This window comes from Bactrocera neohumeralis, chromosome 3, assembly GCF_024586455.1.
Source record: "Bactrocera neohumeralis isolate Rockhampton chromosome 3, APGP_CSIRO_Bneo_wtdbg2-racon-allhic-juicebox.fasta_v2, whole genome shotgun sequence".
Lineage (NCBI taxonomy): Eukaryota > Metazoa > Arthropoda > Insecta > Diptera > Tephritidae > Bactrocera > Bactrocera neohumeralis.
The window spans coordinates 48,804,111-48,827,915 of NC_065920.1; the positions used below are offsets into that span (position 1 = coordinate 48,804,111).

At 37.7% G+C, this 23,805-nt stretch overlaps 1 protein-coding gene across 1 annotated transcript in view; it reads right to left on the reverse strand.

Annotated features, from left to right (window-relative positions):
- Window positions 1–16,167, reverse strand: part of LOC126752550 (dipeptidyl peptidase 4) — a 65,301-nt gene extending 49,134 nt beyond the window's left edge. Inside the window, exons 1-2 of the mRNA XM_050463442.1 lie at window positions 15,836–16,167; window positions 1,343–2,199 (exon numbers count right to left, since the gene is read on the reverse strand). The gene's annotated coding sequence lies outside the window, so the exon portion shown is untranslated. The remainder of the gene's footprint in view (window positions 1–1,342; window positions 2,200–15,835) is intronic.
- Window positions 16,168–23,805: the final 7,638 nt, after the last annotated feature.

Genomic DNA, 23,805 nt, shown 5'->3' on the forward strand with positions numbered 1-23,805 from the left:
TAATGGCATTGTAAACATTGATAATGCCATAGATAAAACACGCCAAAATAATGAAAAATGAACACTTTTCTTAATTTTTTTGTACAATTTTTCAAAATACATACATACATATATTGATTGAATAACATATGTACTTTATATTTTAAAATTTAAATATGTACAATCATTTCTTGTTTTTTATGTAAAATTGAAAAAATAAATAAAAAAAACCTCTATAATTCATATATTCTGTATGTTGCCTCTATAAGTTGTATAACTTGATAACTTGAAAAACTCCATAACTCGTATTTAAATTGTGGTCCCTTGCAAATACGAGTTATCGAAGTTTCACTGTATATGTACAATAAAAAAGTGAACTCCGGCTGCAGTGATGCTATAACACCCTTTACAAATACAAAACTTTGCAGGAAATTGATTTTGATCGCTTAATTTGTATGGCAACTATATGCTATAGTGGTCCGATCTACGCAATTGGTTCAAAAATGTTTCGATGACATGGAAAATATTTCGCTCCTAATATTGTAAAGATATATTAAAAAAAAGTTTTCCGTACAAGAACATGTCTTATATTGTTGAGTTTGTTTACCAGATATATGCTATATTGATGCGATCTGAACAATTTCTTCAGAGACTGAAATACTACCTTAAACAATAACCAAATATCTCGTGAAATGAAAAAGCTTCCCATCCAAGAACTTGATCCGCAGCATTCAGTTTGTATGGCAGCTATATGCTACAATTATCCAATCTAAACAAATTCTTCGCAAATTGCACCATTGCTTTAGACAATTATCTATGACAATCTTCGCGAAAATATCTTGTCAAATGAAAATTTTTTTCATACAGGAACTTAATTTTTTTGGTTCAGTTTGTATGGCAGCTATATGCTAAAGTGATCCGATCTAAACAAGATCTTCGGAGATTCTCCCATGGTCTTTAACAATAACTCATGCCAAATTTCTTGAAGATATATCTTCAATTGAAAAGGCTTTCCATACAAGCACTTGATTCCTATCGTTCAGTTTGTATGACAGCAATATATAGTCCGATATTGGAGGTTCCGACAGCTTCTTGCAAAAAAAAAGATATCTGCAAGATTTTAGATCGATTTCGCCAAACCGGAGGGACTATTTCGCGTATAAACAGACAGACAAACGAACTTGACTGAGAATCGACTCATCTCATTACGCCAATCATTTATGTATATACTTCATAGGAGCTCCAACATTACCTTCTAAGAAACTTACAGCATAACAGCGTATAAAATAGTAAATATGTATGTGTTCAAAAAAAAAATATTATATAATTAGTTTATGAGCGCATAATGCGGTTGTAAACTTACTTTGTTGTTTGTTAAGCACTATCATAGAAGAACTAGGGTATCCTTAACGTTGGCGCTATAATGTATTGCCTTATAACAGTTTCTTTGCACACCACCGTTGCCAACACATATGTATACAATTGCACACACTAACGCCACTTTCCGTGTGTGCCGCGTGCAATGCCGTGCAATTTGACTCACGCTCAACTCAACTCAATTCAACTCGTTACGTACGTTTGCGTTGCCTTTAACCGCTTACGTGTAATTTTAATCATATTCGTTGTCACGCTTCACAGTTGAATCACCGTTACTAATACAATGGCACACACACGCGTACCGCAACGCAAACACAATGCGCGCACACACAAACGCGCAGGAAATCGGACTCACGCTCACGCACGTAAGTATATGTATGTGTGCGTGTGGGCGCACCAACCGACAAACAAACGAAGCGTTACGAGCTGATAGCGTACTGGCCGTACGCATTCAATGTACGTGTACAACAACAACACATGCGCACACGTTGTTTAAAAGACGACGTAAGCGCAGCGCCGACCGCAAGGCTGTCAAGTGGGGAGTGGGGGCGTCGGCGTGCGTGCGCCCGCAACTGCTTCCACACAAACTAATATACAATACCAGTATATTCTTTGTTTGTTTGTTTGCTTTGCTTGGCTTTCTTTGCTGCTTCCTTTCGTCGGCGTTTCTTTTGTTGTGTTTTTTCTTTTGTTTCCTGCACTTTTGTTTTTGCTTTAGCACTTTTCTTCGTATTATTTCTTTATTTTAATTTTTATTTTATTTAAGTTGTTGTTGTCGTTATTTTATTGTGCTGCGGTTCGGAAAGCAGAAAGCGCAAAAATAGAGCGCGGTGGCGAGGAAGACTGCAAAGTGAAAGAAAGCGCATTGACGCATGGCGAAACACACATATACAAACACACATGTATATATGTAACTACATGTAAGGACTCAAACTCACACACAAACAGGCACACAAACTAGACAAAAGCACCGCAGCAGGCATTTTGCTCGGGCAAAATTTATGTATTATATACACAAGTATATACGTATGCGCTACATTATACTATATATAAAATGTAACACACAATAATATGCATATATTTATATTAGGTTGCGCGTTTCTCCTAAGATGATCTTTTTTTGTTTTTGTCGTCAAAAAAAATTTTCGACGTTAGGAACATTTTATATTCACTTTAAACCGTGCCTAAATCTTCTTTTCTTTCTTCTGCTTAAATTTTTCTTAATGTATATAACAAAGGTTTTTTTGATATTTTGCGTTAAACAAGTAAGTCTAGAATTAAAAAAAAACACATTCATACATACTAATATAAAACTTTCCCCTTAAAAAAAAGGTTTTAACAATTTTTTTCATAAAAATCTACCTTTAAAAGCTATACGCTGCTAAAAATATCCAATCAATGTACATACTGCACATTCATAAAGTGCCATGGCGTATGAGTAACATTGAATTAAACATAAGGTAAGACACTTGTGTTAATGCTCAGTACAATTGGTGCCTAAAGTTAACTGCTCATGAGTTTCAAAGTTTCAGTTCATTTCAGGCAGCGTTTGCAAAATAATCAAGCAACCCCGTTAAGTTCGGCTGAACCGCCTTCCACAAAGAAAAGACATGAATAAGTTTCTATAGTGAATTTTAATCATTCAGTTTGTATGACAGCTATATGATATAGTGATCCGATCTAAAAAATATATTCAGAGATTATATCGATACTTTTATCAAAAATGTATGCCAAATTTCGTGAAGATACCTCGTCAAATTAAAAAGTTTTCCATACAAGAACTTAATTTTGATGGTTTGTTTGTATGGCAGCTATATACTATAGTGGTTCGATTTGAACAATTTCTTCAGAAATCGTTTCATTGCTTTTGACAACAATCCATACCAAATTGCGTGTCAATATCTCGTCGAATAAAAAAGTGTTTCATAAAAGCATTTAATTTTGATAGATTAGTTTGTATGGCAGCTATATGATAAAGTGATGCGATCTAAGCAAGTCCTTCGGAGTTTGTACCATGGTCTGTGGCAACAACCCACGCCAAATTTCTTGACGATATCTCTTCAAATGAAAAGGCTTTCCATACAAGCACTTAATTTCGATCGTTCAGTTTATTAGGCAGCTATATGTTATAGTGGTTCATTGTCGGTGGTTCCGACAAATGAGCGAATTATTGGAGAGAAAAAGACGTATGCAAAATTTCAAAACGATATTTAAAAAACTGAGGGACTTGCGTATACATATACAGACAGACAGATGGACAGTAAGATATACTTTATAGAGTCTCCGACGTTTACTTCTGGTTGTTACTAATTTCGCAGCAAACATAATTTACCTTTTTTAGGGCTTAAAATATACTTGGTAAATATCGTTCAGCCTAATATATATACTATACGATATATGTGTATGTAGGTGTGTGCTTTTACAAGTTCACACTCATTCAATTGTGTACGTAATTCACAATGTGCTCGTGAGTAAGTAAGTGTTTAAACGCTATAAAATATCGGCTACTTCCGTCTCGAACACAAAAGGAAACGCCATTTCAACCGGAAGTTAAAACGTGATTTACGTGTATGCTGGTGTGTACGAGTATATATGTATATGTGTTCGTAGAGTGCCTTCAGCGCACTCGGTATATCTTCGGCTTGAGTTTCATTACATTTTTGCACCGTTGACCGTGACGACGCGCACAACTGCACCAAATACAACAACAAAAACAATAATAATAGCAAAAACAATAATTGCGCAAAACCATAATCGCTCCAACACATTCTGAGCGCTATTCCTCACGCTGCTTATACACACACCACCCTATATTTGTTGTTGTTGTAATGTTGTTTTGTAATGTTTGGTCAATTCATTTGCAGCGCTTGCCTGGAGCCTTAACTAACTACACTATTCAAAGGCCCTCCACAAGCGCACACACAAAACAACATCAGCTTACCAACAACAACAACAAATTATACACATGCTTGTTGTCTACAAACAACAACACATACACATGAGCTTTGTTGTCTACAATAGCTATGCACTAATTCCATTTTACATACTGAAGTTCGTCGCAAATTAAACGCTTTTAGCTACAATTAACCAATAAATTTAAATCAACTCGTAACACAATTAAAAGTCCCGTTGCAGCCAATCGAACAACTCAATGCCCGAAAGCCTGACCTTTTATGCTGCTTGTGCAGTAGTTGTGGCGCGGTTTCCTTCCTCTTGCGGTAGTTTCCTGTTTCGCAACAATTTACGTCTTGCCATGGGTTGATGCATTGAGTCCGTTATAACGGTGGTTTTATTTGTGCTGTTCGCTTTCATGCCGTCTATGAAACATATAGTGCTTGCTACCTAGGGCTGTTGGCATAAATGACGTACTGACTAATTGTTTTGCTCGTACACTTTTGTGCTAAACTTAAACAGCTCTTTGTACGTCATTAGTACAGGGTGATTCATATAGAATTTTTATACTCTCGCATCAAAGTTGCTAAGGAGAGTATTATAGTTTTGTTCACATAACGGTTGTTTGTAAGTCCTAAAACTAAAAGAGTCAGATATAGGGTTATATATACCAAAGTGATCAGGGTGATGAGTAGAGTTGAAATCCGGATGTCTCCGTCTGTCCGTCCGTCCGTCCGTGCAAGCTTTAACTTGAGTAAAAATTGAGATATCATGATGAAACTTGGTACACGTATTTCTTGGCTCCATAAGAAGGTTAAGTTCGAAGATGGGCAAAATCGGCCCACTGCTACGCCCACAAAATGGCGAAAACCGAAAACCTATAAAGTGTCATAACTAAGCCAAAAATAAAGATATTAAAGTGAAATTTGGATCGCATTAGGGAGGGGCATATTTGGACGAAATTTGTTTGGAAAAGTGGGCGTGGCTCCGCCCCTACTAAGTTTTTTGTACATATCTCGGAAACTACTATAGCTATGTCAACCAAACTCTATAGAGTCATTTCCTTTAGGCATCTCCATACACAGTTCAAAAATCGAGGAAATCGGATAATAACCACGCCCACCTCCCATACAAAGGTTATGTTGAAAATCACTAAAAGTGCGTTAACCGACTAACAAAAAACGTCAGAAACATTAAATTTTACGGAAGAAATGGCAGAAGGAATCTGCATCCAGGCTTTTTTTAAAAATTGAAAATGGGCGTGGCGACGCCCACTTATGGACCAAAAACCATATCTCAGGAACTACTCTCCCGATTTCAATGAAATTCGGTATATAATTTTTTTTAATACCCTGATGACATGTACGAAATATAGGTGAAATCGGTTCACAACCACGCCTTCTTCCAATATAACGCTATTTTGAATTCCATCTGATGCCTTCTCTGTATAATATATATGTACATTAGAAACCAATGATGATAGCGGAATTAAACTTTACACAAATACGGTAGTTGAAAAATATGTAAATGACGGATAATGAAATCTCGATTATCACTTTATCAAGCGATAATATAAAATGTTCGGTGACACCCAAACTTAGGGCTTCCTTACTTGTTTTAAGTTAAATTAATTTTTGACTGATAATGTGATCTTTGAGAATGTAGAATGTGAGTGAATAAACACATAGAATTTGGAAAAAACAAAATTGAATTATTACCGAGTTTTCGCTAATTCGGATGTTACTTAAAAAGGAACCTACGGAACTAAAGGACCTTCCCCTCGGTTGAAAACAAAAAAATTTAAACTTTTATAAATCTCTATGGTATTGCCTATGCAATGTTCTACGCCTATTAAAAAAATGAAATTTACCGAAATGGCAGACTCGTTCAACTCATGCAAGAATTGAAGCCCAACAACCCTCAAACGCGTCGCGTGTATGGTAACTGAGCCCAAAACGAGATGGCCACCGATTCCGATTTTCACAAGAAAATTTAGTTCAGCGATGAAGCCCACTTTTGGTGGAATAGGTCCGTTGGGTTAATAGACAAAAGCGCATTTGGAGTGATGATTATCCACAAGACATTGTTGAAACACCGTTACATCCTCAAAAAGTCACTCTTTAATGTACTCTATGGGTAGAGGGAATCATTGGTTTACAAAAATGAAACCGGCCAGAATGTTACAGTCAATGGCGAATGCTATGGAGCCATGAATAATGACTTTATTGTGCCTGAATTGGAATATATTGAAGTGGACGACCTTTGGTACCAACAAAACGGTGCTACATGCCATACAGCCAACGAAAAATCAATTTATTGAAAGAAAATTTTGTTCAGCACATTATCTCGAGTCTTGAGCATGAGGATTGGCCTCCAAAATCGCGTGATTAACACCGTTAGACAATGTTTTGGACGATATGATTAAAGATGCCTTTTCTGAGCGGCTGGATTGCGATTATGATGATTTTCCCCGCCACGTTTTAAAAATTGCGCTGGGCGATTTTAATGCCAGTCGGGACAAAGAAAGCATCTTTGGTACAACAGTTGGAAAATTCAGTCCCCACGGCGAAACCTCTCCAAATAAGTTGAGGCTGATCGGCTTCGCAGGTGTTGTCTGTAGTGCTAGACTCCAGTTGATCATGTTATGATATAAGCGCTGTCTACGCCAGTAAAGTAGGAGACAGATGTTCGAATTGCAGCAAGAAGTGGTCGAAAATTGGGCATCACGGCTGGAGTTTCTTCGATCCAGCCGCGGAAATAATATGCTTAACCTTAAGAAAAAAACCTAGTTCGGCGGTATTCATTACGATTTAGGCACAAAACTGAATATCAAATATTCTAATGGGCGAAGCCGTTTACAAGACCAGCCGAGACAGCCAAGTATTTGAAATGTGGAAAAGAAATCCTTCAATCAAAAACTAAGACTTTCATTTATCATACTTTTGCAAGATGTTGATACAGAGTGTAATAGTTTTGTTCACCTAACGGTTGGTTGTATGAGACGAGTTGAAATCCGAGTTGCTGTCTGTCCGCCTGTGTATCTGTCTGTCTGTGCAAGCGATAACTTTAGTAAAAGTTGAGATATGGTAATGAAGTGATACACGAGTTCCTTAGCAAAAAAAAAGAGGGCGAGTTCGTTGGTAGGCATATGGTAACACTACCTCGTCCAAAAAACGACAGTAAACGAAAATCTATTAAGTGTCATAACTAAACACTAGATTAAAATATAAAACTTCCTCTAAGAGGTTTAATGTACATATCTCCTAAACCATTTGAGGTACAATATCCAAATTCCCACACAACAAATTACTTAATCACCCTAACAAACCCTGTATAAAATTAAACCGGATCATAACCCCACCCAAGACCCATATAACGGTTCCGCTAAAAACTACTAAAAGGGCGATAAGCCAATTAATAAATAAGCCGTGGTCAAAAACGGACAATGGGCTCGCCACCTACGATATTTCGGTGAAAAGCCATATCTAAGGATCTCTTCTACTTCTTCTTAATTGGCGTAGACACCGCTTACGCGATTATAACCGAGTTAACAACAGCGCGCCAGTCGTTTCGCCTTTTCGCTACGTGGCGCCAATTGGATATTCCAAGCGAAGGCAGGTCCTTCTCCACTTGGTCCTTCCAATGGAGTGGAGGTCTTCCTCTTCCTCTGCTTCCCCCGGCGGGTATTGCGTCGAATACTTTCAGAGCTGGAGTGTTTTCATCCATTCGAACAAAATGACCTAGCCAGCGTAGCCGCTGTCTTTTAATTCGCTGAACTATGTCAATGTCGTCGTATATCTCGTACAGCTCACCGTTCCATCGAATGCGATATTCGCCGTGGCCAAAGCGCTAAGGACCATAAATCTTTCGCAGAACCTTTCTCTCGAAAACTCGTAACGTCGACTCATCAGTTGCTGTCATCGCCCAAGCCTCTGCACCATATAGCAGGACGGGAATTATGAGCGACTTATAGAGTTTGGCTTTTGTTCGTCGAGAGAGGACTTTACTTTTCAATTGCCTACTCAGTCCGAAGTAGCATCTGTTGGCAAGAGCAATCCTGCGTTGGATTTCCAGGCTGACATTGTTGGTGGTGTTAATACTGGTTCCTAAAGAAACGAAGGACCTACTCTACCGATATCGACCAAATTGTCAAATTTCTATGTGCCAATGTGAAAACAGACGAAATCGGATTAAAATCACGTTTACCTCCCACATAACCCAATTTTATATACAATCTGATTCTTTTTAATTTCCAAAATGTAGCACCAATGAATGTATCAGAATAAAACTTTGCCCGAATAGTGCGCTTAAATAGGTCACTTTATTATGCAATATTGTCTAATTCGGAGCAAAACTATTCAAGTCCCCAGACACCGATGTATGGATCAAAGATCCAATTGCCCTCGACTAATCAGGTTGACTTATAGGCAAAACTATTCAACCACTTTTTGGTCTGCTTTATACAACGACGTCTCGACAGATTTTATTTACTCAGACACCGATGTGTGTATCAAAGGTTCAACTACGAACTTTTTATCTAAAATATCGGTCAATACGTGAGACATACTATAGATGTTCGTAGATAATCTTTTTCTAATAATAGCATGTCTGTATGTCGAAAATAACTTTAATCGAATCACTCATTTCTCTAGCCCCCATATACCTAATAGAAAGATTTTCGAACTTCCACTTGACTTTATACCTCATTTATTGGCAAATGTGTGAGTTATTTTAATAAAATTGAGGGAACAGGTTTTTCTAATAACAGTGCATCCTTGTGCCTAAAATGGTTAAAATCGGTGAAAGCTTGCCCTAGACCCCATATAGTTTACAAACCTTATGCGCCTGAAGTTATTTCCCTGGCTTTGATCCTGTCAAGTTGCAAGAGTATGAAATGACCGGTTACAACTGAACTTAGTCCTTTCTTACTTATTTCGACTAGTCTACTGCAACCAAAACTTCTATACTTATTTTATCTATATTTGCTTTCTCTAGTTTAGACTTTTGTATGTGCATTAGGGTGGTCCTTAGTTGTATGGAGGAAAAAAAAAGTTTCTGGATTCTCGATCGCACCCCCTAGAAATATGCGAATAGCCCAAAAATTAGTATATACAAAGTTTTGGGTCAATCAAAAAAGGTTTAGAGGTTGCGCAAGGAGCTTGAAATCCTGAAAAATTATGAATTTTTGCCTATTTTATGTCTCAGACTTCCATATTTCAAAGCCACACTATCCCTTGCTTTCCATACCGTAATAAGATCTGCATTTTATTACCTTTCTAAAATTACCACAATCTTAAAAATCGGTTGATTGATGATAAAGTTACAGAAATACAAATATGAAAGTAAATTAAATGTGTTGCACGTGCATTCTCAAGCGTCGCATGCTCGTTATAACGGTTCTAATGTCATAAAAATTTATATTCTGTATTGCTAAAAGCTAGTGTGCTAACGTAGTCGCAAAAGTGAGTACAGAGAAATCGTGGCGTGTAGACAATTTAATTTGCAAAATATTATAAAAATGAGTGAATATAATTTTCGGTCGAAAATTTACTTAATTGGAACGTCAAGCTCTCAAATTCTTGGTGCAAAACTACCATCAAATAAAAAAGTGTTATCAGTTTTTTTTCATAATCATAACATAGTGAAATTATCAATTCGTAAGAGTGCTAGATTGACTATAAAAGAAGTGTCCGTATTTTGGGAAAAAGCAAGAATACCAATTAGAGATGAAAAACACTGCATTGACAAGTTGGAAAATATGCATAGAGAATGGCAAGCTATTGGAAAAAGTAAAAATCGGTCTAGTGAAAAGCAAAAACAAAAAGTAAAGCAATTTAGTGAAATGTTAGCTGATTTATTTGATATTGCTCATGCTAATGCATTACAACTAATTAAAATTGACACCAACAAAAAGTTTTTGATAAATCAACGAAAAAAGGGGCGGCCAGGATGTTTTGGTGTTGTTGATACGAAAACTGCCCAAAAAGAGAAAAGAAAGGCAGCGATTTTAGAAGAACAAATGAGAAGAAAGATACGAGTGGTAGACAATATGGAAAACGAAATTGAGGCAATTAACACAGGCATGTATTTGAATGAAACTGTAATTTGAATGGGGTGACATTTATGTACTTGTAGCAGGAGAATTGTCTTCAGACAGTGATGATGTGCATACAAGTTTGGAAAGTGAGATGGAAGAAGATTCTCATCCATCATGCTCCACTTCCATCAAAAATCGAGGAACGAAGTACGTCTTCACTGAAAGAGTCGTATCTGCCCTAGATAAATGCAAAATTAGTGATCGTGCAGCAATGCATATTGTCACTGCCGTTGCTGAAGCACTAGGGCATAATACAAATGAACTCATAATAAACAGTACGTCATTGCAGCGCCAAAGGCATTTAAATCGGTTAAAAAAATCAGAAAACAACAAAGAAAACCTCAAGGTAAGTCGTGTACGGATTAGATCATTGAATCGCGGTATTCGGGTAATAAAACTCTCAAACAAATTTTCTTACATACATATGTATATCCCTTGAAATTTTTTAATTAAAAAAATATACATTACATCTATATAGCACTTGAATGAACAAATTTTGAATGGTAAATTTTTTAAATAGATACACTGTGGCACTTTGCATTGGGATGGAAAACTCCTTCCGGAAATAACAGGTCGAGAAAAGGTGGAACGACTTCCAGTTGTTGTTACTGACAGGAAGGAAACACTTAATAGGGGCTCCAAAACTATATGCTGCAACGGGCTCAGAAATAGCTGATACGCTGTACGAACTGATATTTGAATGGGACTTGAAGGATCATATTGTGGCCTGTTGTTTTGATACGACATCGACTAACACGGGCGTAATAAAAGGAGCTACAACGTTGTTAGAAAACAAAAACTTGAGCGAAAGCTTTTGTATCTACCTTGTCGGCATCATATATATGAAATATTGTTGAGAGGGGTTTTCGAGTGTTATTTTCCCGTAAATACAAGTAAAGACGTCCAATTGTTTCGCCGGTTTCAAGAGAATTGGGAAAATATTGATAAAAACAATTTTAAAGACTTGTTACAAAACAATGAATTAAATTTACGTTTGAATGATAACGTAGATACTATTTTAAATTTTTGTTAGGAAGAGATGAAAAAGAAAATAGTTAGAGAATTGGAATTGACGTCTATATGTCTAGGAGCAAATAACGGCGTAAAATTTCGTGTACCAGGTCCAACTCATCATGCGCGGTGGATGGCTAAGGCATTATATTGCTTAAAGATCTATTTATTTCGTGAACAGTTCAAACTAACGGAATATGAAGAGAATTCGTTAGCAAGTATATGCGCATTTATTATAAGATTCTACGTTAAGCTTTGGTTTAACTGCACCAATCCATCTAAAGCACCTCTTCAAGACTTATCTTTTATTAAAGAAATTCACGAGTATAGAAATGTTAATAAATTAATCTCTGAAATTGCAATAAAAAAATTTTGTAAACACCTCTGGTACCTGTCTGAAGAATGTATTGCATTGACATTATTCGACGATGACGTTTCTTATGCCATGAAACAAAATATTGTGGAAAAAATTAAAAACATCGACAACTGCGACAAGGAAACGGAAAATGTAAAAAGGGTACACGTAAGATCCAGTGAAATCAATGAATTTATAAGAAAAGAACTACATGATTTTGTAACAGCAAATACAATTGATTTTTTTGGACGGTTTGGGATTTCACCTCAATTTCTGCAGGTAGATCCACTTTATTGGAAGGATACAGAAACCTCTCAAAAAGCTAAGGATATTGTTATAAATATAAAAGTGGTTAACGACACAGCAGAACGTGGAGTAAAACTTAAAGAATATAATAGAATACTAACAAATGACGAATAAGAAAAAAAATTTTTATTACAAGTTGTAACTGATTATAAAAAACAATTTGATTCACATAATAAATCATCTTTAATTAGATCATAAGAAATAGTATTATATTTTTTATTATTGAGAGTTAAATTACCTTTCGCACATAACAAATGAAGTAGGGTAGACTAAATTTAAGAAAATGTAAAAATTCGTAATTTTTCAGGATTTCAAGCTCCTTGCGCAACCTCTAAATCTTTTTTGATTGACCTAAAACTTTGTATATACTAGTTTTTTGGCTATTCTCATATTTCTAGGGGGTGCGATCGAGAATCGGAATACTTTGGAAAATAAGGGCCACCCTAATGTGCATACTTTTCAGAGATGTGGTCAGTGGTTGAGGTAGCGGGATCGAGACGAAATCTGAATTACACGATAGAGAAAGTTATTACTACAACGCTTCCTACAGAATGAGAGTCAACTCAATAAAATGAAGCTTCTTATCTGATAAGTACAAATTCTTTTAAATTTTTTTCAGAAGGGCAGATTTGCAGATATTAAAAAAAAAATTCAGAAAGTTGGGCAATTAATTCGATAGATAGAAGATTCCGCTCCAACAAAACTTTGCTTTCGGCAATTAAGCCCAGAATGGGGTTATAAAGATTGTCACAGTTTTCGAGATATCGATCTGAAATTATGCACACATCCTTCTCTTCTTAAGAAGATGCTATACAAATTAAAATATCGTTCGCAGCAACTCGGACTGACATAAGAAACTACTTGGCGCACTTTACTTTGAGATTTTAAATTGAAATCGTACAAAATACAGCTTGTACAAGAACTGAATCCGCTGCCTTCCCAAGAAAGACTTTTTGGCTCTATGGGTTCCGGAAAAGTTCCCAGAGATTCCAACGTTTTCGAGCCAAATTTTGTTCAGCGATGAGGCCCATTTCCGGCTCAATGGGTATGTAAAATGCAAAGTTTCCGCATTTGGGTCGAAGAGTAACCTGAAGAGATTCAAGAGCTGCCAGAATCATCCAGAAAAACAACGGTTTGATGTGGTTTGTGGGCGGGTGGAATCATCGGTTCATATTTCTTCAAAAATAATGCTGGAGAAAACGTAACCGTCAACCGTCAACCGTATCACGCCATGATAACCGACTATTTGATGCCTGAAAATGAAGCTGGTGATCTCGGCGACATTTGGCTTCAACAAGACAGCGCCACTTCCCACACATCGCATCAATCAATGGATGTATTGAGAGAACACTTCGGTGAGCAGATAATTTCACGTTTGCGGCCGGTCGAATATCCACCAAGATCGTGTGATATCACGCCGTTTGACTTTTTGCTGTGAGGATAAAGTCTAAAGTCTATGCGGATAAACCCGTTTCGATTCAGACCTTGGCTTTGGACTGGTTACCAGTCGATACGCTCGATGGACCATCTGAGACGTAGCCGCGGCCAATATTTGAAAGAGATAATATTCAAAAAATAAATTCCAAAGAATATTCTTTAGAACGATAATAAAAATTTCCAATTAAATTTGAAGTTTATGTGTAAGTAGGGAATCTCAAAATGGATCACCCTTTTAAATATATAGCTGCAAACCAAACCGATCGATCAAAATCAAGTTCTTGTTTGGCAACTTTTTTTGATATTACAGTTTCGTTGCCGCCCATGTTAACGTTCTTTCTTCTTTTTATTTTCTTTAAAAATTTATGCCACACAAGCCTATAAAACTGCCATAATTCAAAGTTGTTCACACTAATTAAATTGCATTTTAATTTATTTGCTTATAACGGCAATTTGGCCACATCATTGACTTGTTACTTTCTTGGCTACACCCTCGACTAGTCACGTTGACTTATAGGCAAAACTATGCAACCACTTTTTGGTCTGCTTTATACTCGTACAACGACGTCTCGACAACTTTGATTTACTCAAATTATTATGTCCCGCTGTGGTCGGTTAGACGATTGCAGGGACGGACGGCAGGTCGGTTGATTGCTTGGTCTCGGTGCGGCTGTGCGCATCTGTGCCGTCGCAACTGCAGTTGCCAAAAAACAATTCGACAATTTTACGATCTCTCAAGAAGCTGAAGAAAAACACGCGCACACATACGCACACACACTCAAACACAGACAAAGATGAAGGCTTTGAAAATAATTGGAAAGGATTATTTATGTGAAAATAGTATTGGCTATTGGCGCTATGCTGCTTCATAGTTAGTCAAATATATGTACGTGTGTATGTACTTCTGTATATATGTATGTTTGTGTGTCGATAGCGCGTACCACGCGGTTGCCGCCTGTCTGCTGCGCTGCAAGGCCCAACGTTTGAACCGCATGCAAGTAAGTGTTATAACGGTCGCGTCAATGAGAGTGTGTCTGTGTGTGTATTATGTGCGCACGTATATGTGTAGGTGTCTGCATGTGTATGTAAATTTCATTTGGAAAATGTTGGCAAAAATGATTTCCTTTTTGGTTTCCACGTCCGCGTTCGCAGCTGCCAAATGCCTGGCTGCCAATTTCCGCTGTCGCTAACGTTGTTCTTGCCTTCGTGTTCTGTTTCTTTTTTTTTTGTTTTTGTTATTTTTGTGTGTTATGCCTAGCTCGGCTGGTGTTCTAGCCGTAGCTGTAGCTCCAGTTGATGATGCTGTGTGTAAGCGTAATATTTGTGGTAAAGTGTGAGGTTATGGTTGGCGTAGAGGTCTTTGCAAGTTTTTGACCGACTTTGCAGCGCACACAAAGCGCCACAGTTTTAAGGGTCTCAATATTCTATTACACGTGCAAATTTTTTTGGGCTTTTATTTTTAATTAAATGCGGTTTGTGCCGCTTTTGGCTTTTTTTCTGCTGCTTCTTCTGGTTTCTACAGCTTTTCTTAGATATAAATATATATTTTTTCTACTTTGCTACCTTTTTTCTTTCTATTTTTATTTTCTTGCAAATTTTTTTCCTTTTATTTTTATTTTCGTTTTTTTTCTTTTTACTTTCTTTTTCTATTTTTATTTTCTCGCAAATTTTTTTCCTTTTATTTTTATTTTCTTTTTTTTTTTTTTTTTCTTTTTACTTTCTTTTTCTATTTTTCCCTTTTTGCTGCTTTTTTCCTTCTTATTCTACACGTTTTTCTGTTTTAAATACAGTTATAAGGCTAACTCACAGTTTGCTAAGCAAAAATTTATTTTTCAAAACTTTTTTAAAAGTATATTGTACATTTGTATGTATGTATATATACAGCCATTATTATTTATATTAGCGTTAATAACAAATCAAACACCCGTTTAGGACCGTCTCGTACGCATTTATTCCACAGCACCACGCTTGTCTTGAAATAGTTTTCAATTTCATTTAGTTTTTTGAAAAATTTCGACATTTTTTATTATATAATTATGCACAGTTATAACTGCTTATATATGTATACTTATGCACACGTGTGAAATATTGAAATTTTTTCATAACTCCGAGCAATATTCGAAAACTCCTGCAGCTTACACACTAACGCACATAACGCTTACACAATTTTTCTCAACTTTTGCACACACACATGTGCTTTTATGTATGATTATGTGTGTATTTTGCCTTATTAAACATTTATTTTAAATGCTCACATTCTTGCTGCAAAGATTTTCTTTTTTTTTTTATTCGATATTTTCAGCTAGCCAATGTCACCAAAATGTATGAAAAAAAATCAAAAAATCACACATACACACGCACACTGCTACAAATTTACACACTTATGCAGCTTGTAAGGGTGGGGGGGTAGTGGGAGGCGCAACGCGTCGCGAAACAATTGCACAATTCGAATATTATCCAATTGCAGCGAAGTGCCACAATGCGGCCACAAATCAGCACTCATAAATTAAACACTACTTATGCACATTTTCTTTAAGCTGCGAGCAGTTTTTTAGTTACTTTCTTTGTAGCATTTATTAGGTTAGAGTTGGTTAGGAAGCAGTTTTGAGTGGTGCTATAACCGCAATAGCAGGATGTGTGTGCTAATGCTCGACCGAACGTACGCGATTCCACGGCGTGTATAGAATTCGAAACATTACCCAGCAACAGCCAATCCGGGACTGAAAGCTCTTATCTAATGCCAATTGCCAAAAAGCACAAACGCCGCCAAACGGCAGCAACAGCAGCCTAAGCAGCAGCAGCAGCAGCTGTGGTAACGAGTTGCAAGTGATGAGCGTAAGCAAAGCGCGAGAGCGACGTGCTGTGCCCACCCTCCTGACGAACGAGCTAGCGTCGGCTTGTGTGGCCAAAAGCGCGCAACAACAGGCCTACTTGCTTGCTTGTATGTCGTATGCATGTGCGCGTGGCAAGCACAAGAAATTCCCAGAGCAGCAGCAGCAGCAACAGAGACTAAACGCCGCCAGCTGTCAATGGCTAATCGGGCACAGTGGGTCGAGTGTGGCAGATAAGAGGCGTTGATGCTGTTGTTTGCGACTTTACTATAAATTAAGAAATACATATTATATTTGAGAACCATATAATAACCCTTTAAAACACTAATTTAAAAGATAACAAGAATACTCGAAGATAAAGGGTGATTCATTTCGAGTTTCCCCACTTTTTTAAAGGAAAAACACCCATAAACTTCAAATTTAATGGGGAAAGAACGTTCTTTGACATTTATTTTTTAAAATCAAGTGTCGCCGAGATTCCGAGCTTCAATTTCAGACATCAAAAAGTCGGTTATCACAACGCGATAACGGTCGTCATTGACGGTTACGGTCGGATGAAATAGCAGCTCTTGAATCTTCAGGGTACTCTTCGTCCCAAATGCGGCCATTTTGCTTGTTTACATACCCTTCTTCTTCTTTACTGGCGTAGACACCGCTTACACAATTATAGCCGAGTTAACAACAGCACGCTTCTTCTTTCAGGTCCTTCTCCCCACTGGTCTTTCCAATGGAGTGGAAGTCTTCCTCTTCCTCTGCTTCCCACCGGCGGGTATTGCGTCGAATACTTTCAGAGCTGGAGTGTTTTCGTCCATCCGGACAACATGACCTAGCCAGCGTAGCCGCTGTTTTTTAATTCGCTGAACTATGTCAATGTCGTCGTATATCTCGTACAGCTCATCGTTCCATCGAATGCGATATTCGCCGTGGCCAATGCGCTAAGGACCATAAATCTTTCGCAGAACCTTTCTCTCGAAAACTCGTAACGTCGACTCATCGGTTGCCGTCATCGTCCAAGCCTCTGCACCATATAGCAGGACGGGAATAATGAGTGACTTATAGAGTTTGACTTTTGTTCGTCGAGAGAGGACTTTACTTTTCAATTGCCTACTCAGTCCGTAGTAGCACCTGTTGGCAAGAGTAATCCTGCTTTGGATTTCCAGGCTGACATTCATGGTGGTGTTTATACTGGTTCCTAAATAGACGAAATTACCTACAACTTCAAAGTTATGACGGTCAACAGTGACGTGAGAGCTCGACTCGTTCACTGCCCTGCCAGACCCATTTGCTTTGCTTCCTTGTCCAGTCTGGAGAAAGCAGAATTAACGGCGCGGGTGTTGAGACCGATGATATCAATATTATCGACATACGCCAGCAGCTGTACACTCTTATAGTAAAAGATTGTACCTGCTCGACCTGTTTACATACATTGAGCCAAAAATGGCCCGCTCAACAAAATTTAGCTCAAAAATGTGAGATCTTCTTGGAACTTTTCACGAGTCCATAGAAGAAGAGCAAGGTCGAGCGGCTTTTGTTCTTGCGCAAGCAGACGTAATCTAAGATCTCGACGTAAACTGCGCCAAGTCATTCTATCCGTCAATCCCAGTTGCTGGGACCGGCGCCGAATCGACTATCCACGGTTTTCGTGTACACTCTCAGTTACGGCCGCTATATTTTCTTCACTGCGTGCTGGACGTGGTCTATTCGGTCGAATAATATAATAATGAATGCTGGGTCTCAAGATGGGTGTTGGTGTTGTGGTAAAATTTTGATTCACATGAATCCCGATCTGAGAGCTTTCAATTGCAATTCCTGCATCTATTGAGCTCATTAGACCTTTTATGGCTTACGCTGGGCTTAAGACCTTACAACTGAGTACTGCTCTAGCCAGGCACACAAATCAGTGTAATCATGGAGTAACTTAATGCCAGAAATAAGGAGTCTAGACATCCCTTCACTAGCCTGAAGCGTGCAGTCAGCGAGTTCAAGGTTAATATTGTCGCCCTGCTTTTGGAGTGGATAGTCATCACTCTAAAGGAGGCTGCACTTCACAGCAGTAGATATTCTGCTACTTTAATCCATTTGAAAGACACGGTATTCTTTAAGGCTTCCTGCAGGCTTGAATTTTTTTTTTTTTCATTTTACATCGTTTTCTGAAATTCCCAACGTGTGATCTACAATGAATACCTAGAGAAACCCAAAATGCGTTGGTTCTCACGGCCGAAAGAAGAAGTTTGAGTCGAATGAAGAAGTTTGAATCAAACGAAGAAGTTTGAGAAGAATCTTGTCCAGTAAGAGATAAAGAAGTTGTACCATTAATGGGCCAAGTGTATCCAGCTGATCATTCGAACTTTGTATCGTCTAACAAAAGAATGATTGATATTTACATTTTTATTTTGTATTTGAAAATCTTTATAGAAGAGTTTTTTAAGTGAATCTGACCGATATTTTAATTTAATAGGGATGTATACTCCTCATAGTCTTTTATAGATTACCGAATATTTGAAGTTCTATAAATTGAGTTGATATATCTAAATAAAAAACTTAGCAAGTGGAAACTCTCCACAATATTTTAAAGCACTTTAGTGTTTTATCCGCGCTTATGCTATTTTATCTTAACAATGATTCCAGTGTTATGCGGTAACCTCACCATACTTTCTCAACTGTGCATTGTTCATGCTTTAAGAATATAAATATTTAAATTTAAATATAGTCAACTATATATAAAAAATCTGTAGCAAGAGGAACATTTATTTATAGAAAATTCATCTCACCAATTGCCCACTGTTCGGTGTAAAATTGCCAATTCTTCAAGCAGAGTGTAATGAACGCCATGGAAGGCAGATCAGAGAAGCAAGGTGAAAATGATTGCAAAACAATGTTGCTCAGAGAGCAAACAGCACTCACTTTTCTCTCCAAATATTTGAGTACTCTGTTTTTCGCTCCTAAACTTTATGTTGGCAGAATTTCAGCTGTTGGACAAGTTATGTTGTTGTTATGCTACAATTAACATGTGGGTGGTGAAAGCAAATGTAATTGTGCTACTATGTATTAACTACATTGACTCTGGACCATGTGCGCGCAAAGCATATTACAAGTAAGCTTAGAAAAAATAACGGTATGAGCACAAAAGGCGGAAGAATATGAAAAAGTGAGCAATTTTTATTGTCACGCATATTAAAACATCGTTATCAACACTAAATGCTCAACACAAATGGAATAAAGGATGCGAAGTTGCTGAAGCACAGCACTTAGGTAGAAACCACTGCGTAAGGGTATGTAAAATTTCGAGAGCGGCCATGTACCCGCTTGCATACATACCTACATACTTAATTTTGCGAGTATGTTGCCCTTAATTTTGACAAAAACCACCAGGTGGCATACTTGTGAAGACGACTGTGTATATTTGTATGAACGATAATGATATTTTTATATATAATGAAAAATTGGTGCACATAAAATAAGAGAATATATTACTAAAAATATCTCTAGCTGTCGCCAAATTCAACCTTTTCCTTTGAAAACAAAGTTTTTGAATAAGGACTTTAAACACCAGATAATGATATGTAGCTAGATGTAACCTTCAAACGACCTGTGTACAAATGTTTGGACAATTGGTTCGCGATCATTTTAAGTGACGTGAGTTTTGGTCTTTTCATCAGGTGTGTACTGAATCCAAAAAGCAGCTTAAACAAGCTATCCGAGATCTGCACTAGGCGATGCAATCATTCCTAAGTGTTTTGTAAAATTCTATAAGAAAATTTGGAAGAGCCGAACACGATGTTCGCCAGGGATGTTCAAAAAAGACGTTCATAGACAGAACTTAGACAAAATACACAAAAATATTTAGAATGACAGTAAAATAAAGTTGAGATAACTAACTCGATCTCTCCGACGATGTCAAAGAAACCTGTTGGATATATCGGAAAATATTATTTGTTCAGTATGAAAGCTGAACAATGCAGAGGTAATCGCTAACAAAGAGGACTACTCGTATTTTAAAGATGATATCGATGATATCGAAAAGTTGGAAGGTGCATATACTCGAGTTATCGTTATCGATAGCAATTAAAATGAATAATACAATATATGTATAATAATAATACAATAAATGTAACGGATAATCCAAATAGAGGTACCTTTTTCTATAGCCTTTTTTGACAGATCACGTGTAAGCCGTGTCAAGCTGTCATGTTATTTTTGTTGATTATTGTTTGGCATTTCAGCATGGAAAGACTTACGCCTGAACAACGCTTATAAATCGTTCAACTTTATTACGAAAACTCACGGTCTATCTCTCAATGTATTTCGCGCGAATTACGATATGATATATAATTTATCGGAAATTACATATCTTTCGTTTGAATAATAAAACTCCGGTTTACCGTACTGAGCGGCTTGCCGTCCAGTTTATTAATAATAATTTTATTCTTTACAAAAATCTTATTTCCTAAATTTACCTGAAGCCGTTGTGCCGACTTGACATTCCTCAGCATCAACGACCCGGCATATCTTATATAAACATAACAGTGGCATTTGATTTCATTTTTAAAGGAATTTAATGCTTGCTTATGAATATTTCCTTATTTATGTATTTTACAATTTTATATGTACATATGTATGTAGTTGGATCTGAAGATTCAACTTACATTTCAGAGAAATAAAAATATTTAAAAAATACTTGTCTTTTTTTGTGTGTCGACGAGTTTGACAGTGGTGGAGTCGTTTGACGACGCAACGCGCGCTTCGCTCAACTTATGATCAACATAATCGTCCTACTAAGCGTACTATTCGCAACACCATCACCTCTCAAGAGGTGCATTCATCATTTGATAATATTTGAACGAATAGACTACGTCCAGCACGCAGTGAAAAAAATATAGCAACCGTAGCTGAGAATGTACCCGAAGACCATCGAGAGTCAATTTGGCGCCGTTGGCAGCAACTCGGACTGACGTATGGAACGACTTCTCGCATTTTACGTCGAGCACTTAAATTGAAAGCGTACAAAATACAGCTTGTATAAGAACGGAAGCCGCTGCCTTCCCAAGAAACATTTTTTCGCTCTATGGGTTCCTGAAAAGTTCCCAGAAGATCCGACGTTTTCGAGCCAAATTTTGTTTAGCGATGAAGCCCATTTAATGAGTATGTAAACAAGCGAAATTGCCGGTGAGAACGTAACCGTCAATGGCGACCGTTTTCGCGCCATGATTACCGACTATTTGATGCCTAAAATTGAGCTCGTGATCTCGGTGACAAGACTACATCACTTCTCACATATCGCATCAATCAATGGATTTATTGAGAGAATACTTCCGTGAGCAAATAAGTTCACGTTTTGGGCTGATTGATTGGCCACGAAAACCATGTGATATCACACCGTCTAAAGTGTATGCAGACAAGCCCTCTTCGATTCAGGCCTTGGAGCAAAACATCACGTATGTCACTCGCCAGTTACTAGTCGCACTGCTCGAACGAGACATCGAAAATTGGACTCGAAAAACATTTAAAACTTAAGAGATCCGACTTAGCACAGCGGCATACATGGTATGTATACTATATAACAAGTGTACCGAAAAATTCATATTCTTTTAACGAAAGCTCAACTTTTCTTAATAAAGCGTGATCCATTTCGAGGAAATTTAAAGGGGTATGTTTATTATCATTTGAAAGAACATTCTTTGGCATTTATTTTTTGAAGATTATCTCTTTCAAATGTTGGCTGCGGCTACGTCTCAGATGGTCCATCCGTTGTTACTTGATTTGCACTCTATTTGGTTTGTCATTTCTTAATGAACAGATCTCCTCCGGAACAACGTTTGTAAAGTTTGCAGAGTTGGAAATTCGAGCAACAGTAGATCTCAGAGACATCTAGTGCGCACTAAAGGCGATATTGCTGCTGTGGAGCAGAGTTTCAAAAAAGACCCGAATGAATCCATCCTCCATCCACTTTGGGGAAGATTTTGCAGAAAGATCTTCGTTTTTGCAGCTTTACAAAATTGAACTTTATACATAATGTTACAGTCAATGGGGAACGCTATTCAGGGTTTGTCCAGAAAGTAATAGGACTGAGTCGATTTAAAAACATTTATTGAACCAATCGTTACAATTCTTTAAAAAACTTTCAAAATAGGCTCCTTTTGCTTCGATGCAGCGCTTGCAAGCGGTTTAAGGCGTCACGGAAGGCATTCTCCGGAATAGCCTTGAGAACCGAGGTGCCTGCTGCTTGGATCCTCTCTGTCATCTCAAAATGTTTGCCTTTCATCGGCCTTTTCAGGCAAGGACACGGAGAGCCACATCTGGGCTATAGCACAGCTGCGCAAGCATTGGGAATGCCGGCCTTGGTTACGTAGCTGTTCACAAAGAAGGCGGTGTGAGCCTTCCAATCGGTCGCGATGTCTTGTCGGACCCGATTGACCCTTCGTTTGAGTCTCTTGAGGACTTCCACGTAAAACTTGGCGTTGACGGTTTGTTCATAAGAAACAAGATGCCTTCGATGTCAAAAACGACAATAAACATCATTTTCACTTTGGATTTGCTCATTCTTCCTTTTTTTGGGCGAGGAGACGCCGGCGTGTGCCACTCGGAAGATTGCCTCTTTGTCTCGGAATCATACTCAAAGATCCATGACTCGTCACCTGTTCTTCATCATATCAAACGTCTCTGTCGCAGATTTACCGAGTTTTACACAGAATTTAATCGCGTACCTCTACTCTAACGAACGTTACATTTTCGGCTTGCACCACTCACAGAAACACGTCTCGCGAAAATGTTTGTTCTGACTCTCCACGGGCTCAGAGACAACTGACCAGCCGCTCGTTCGTTAGCTAGGAATGCCCTCTCCCGAATTCAGTTCAGTCGCGGCGGAAGAAAATCAGTCTTATTATTTTGCGGGCAAACCCTACAGAACCATGATTAATGACTTTTTTGTGTCTAAATTGGAGAATATTGATGTGGACGACGAGACTGCGATATATGCCATACAACCCATGAAACAATCAATTTGTTGTATTAAACTTTTGTTGAGCGCACTATTTTGCATTGTGAGTCTGTGATCATGTCATGTGAAATCGCTTTTCTACGCAGATAAGCCCGAGGCGATTATAGGAAGAGAATATTCGACGAGTTATTGCTGACATTTGGACCTCTCGCCATATATTTATTCGATTAAACGTAAACTCTGTTAATCAAACCGGAAAGGAATCTTCATATGAGGTTCAATAGCCCTTCAAAGCGGAATTTAAACAAAGAGGCCTTCTAACAGTAATATCATACCCACAAATATTAATATCATGAACAGTGTGAGCTAAGTGGTTATTTTCAGAATAGCTATTCTTTGTCACAAGCCATTTGTACTTCCCCCAAATATGGCCTATGCACATCAAATTTCAAAAGTCAATTGCTCTCACCTTAGTAAAGCAAGTGTTACTCGCAGCCTCTCTCTGCTACAGCAAGCTTTTAAACATGTGTTTTCGGCATTAAATTTCAATGAATGTTACTCATACACACTAAATTACTCTTAC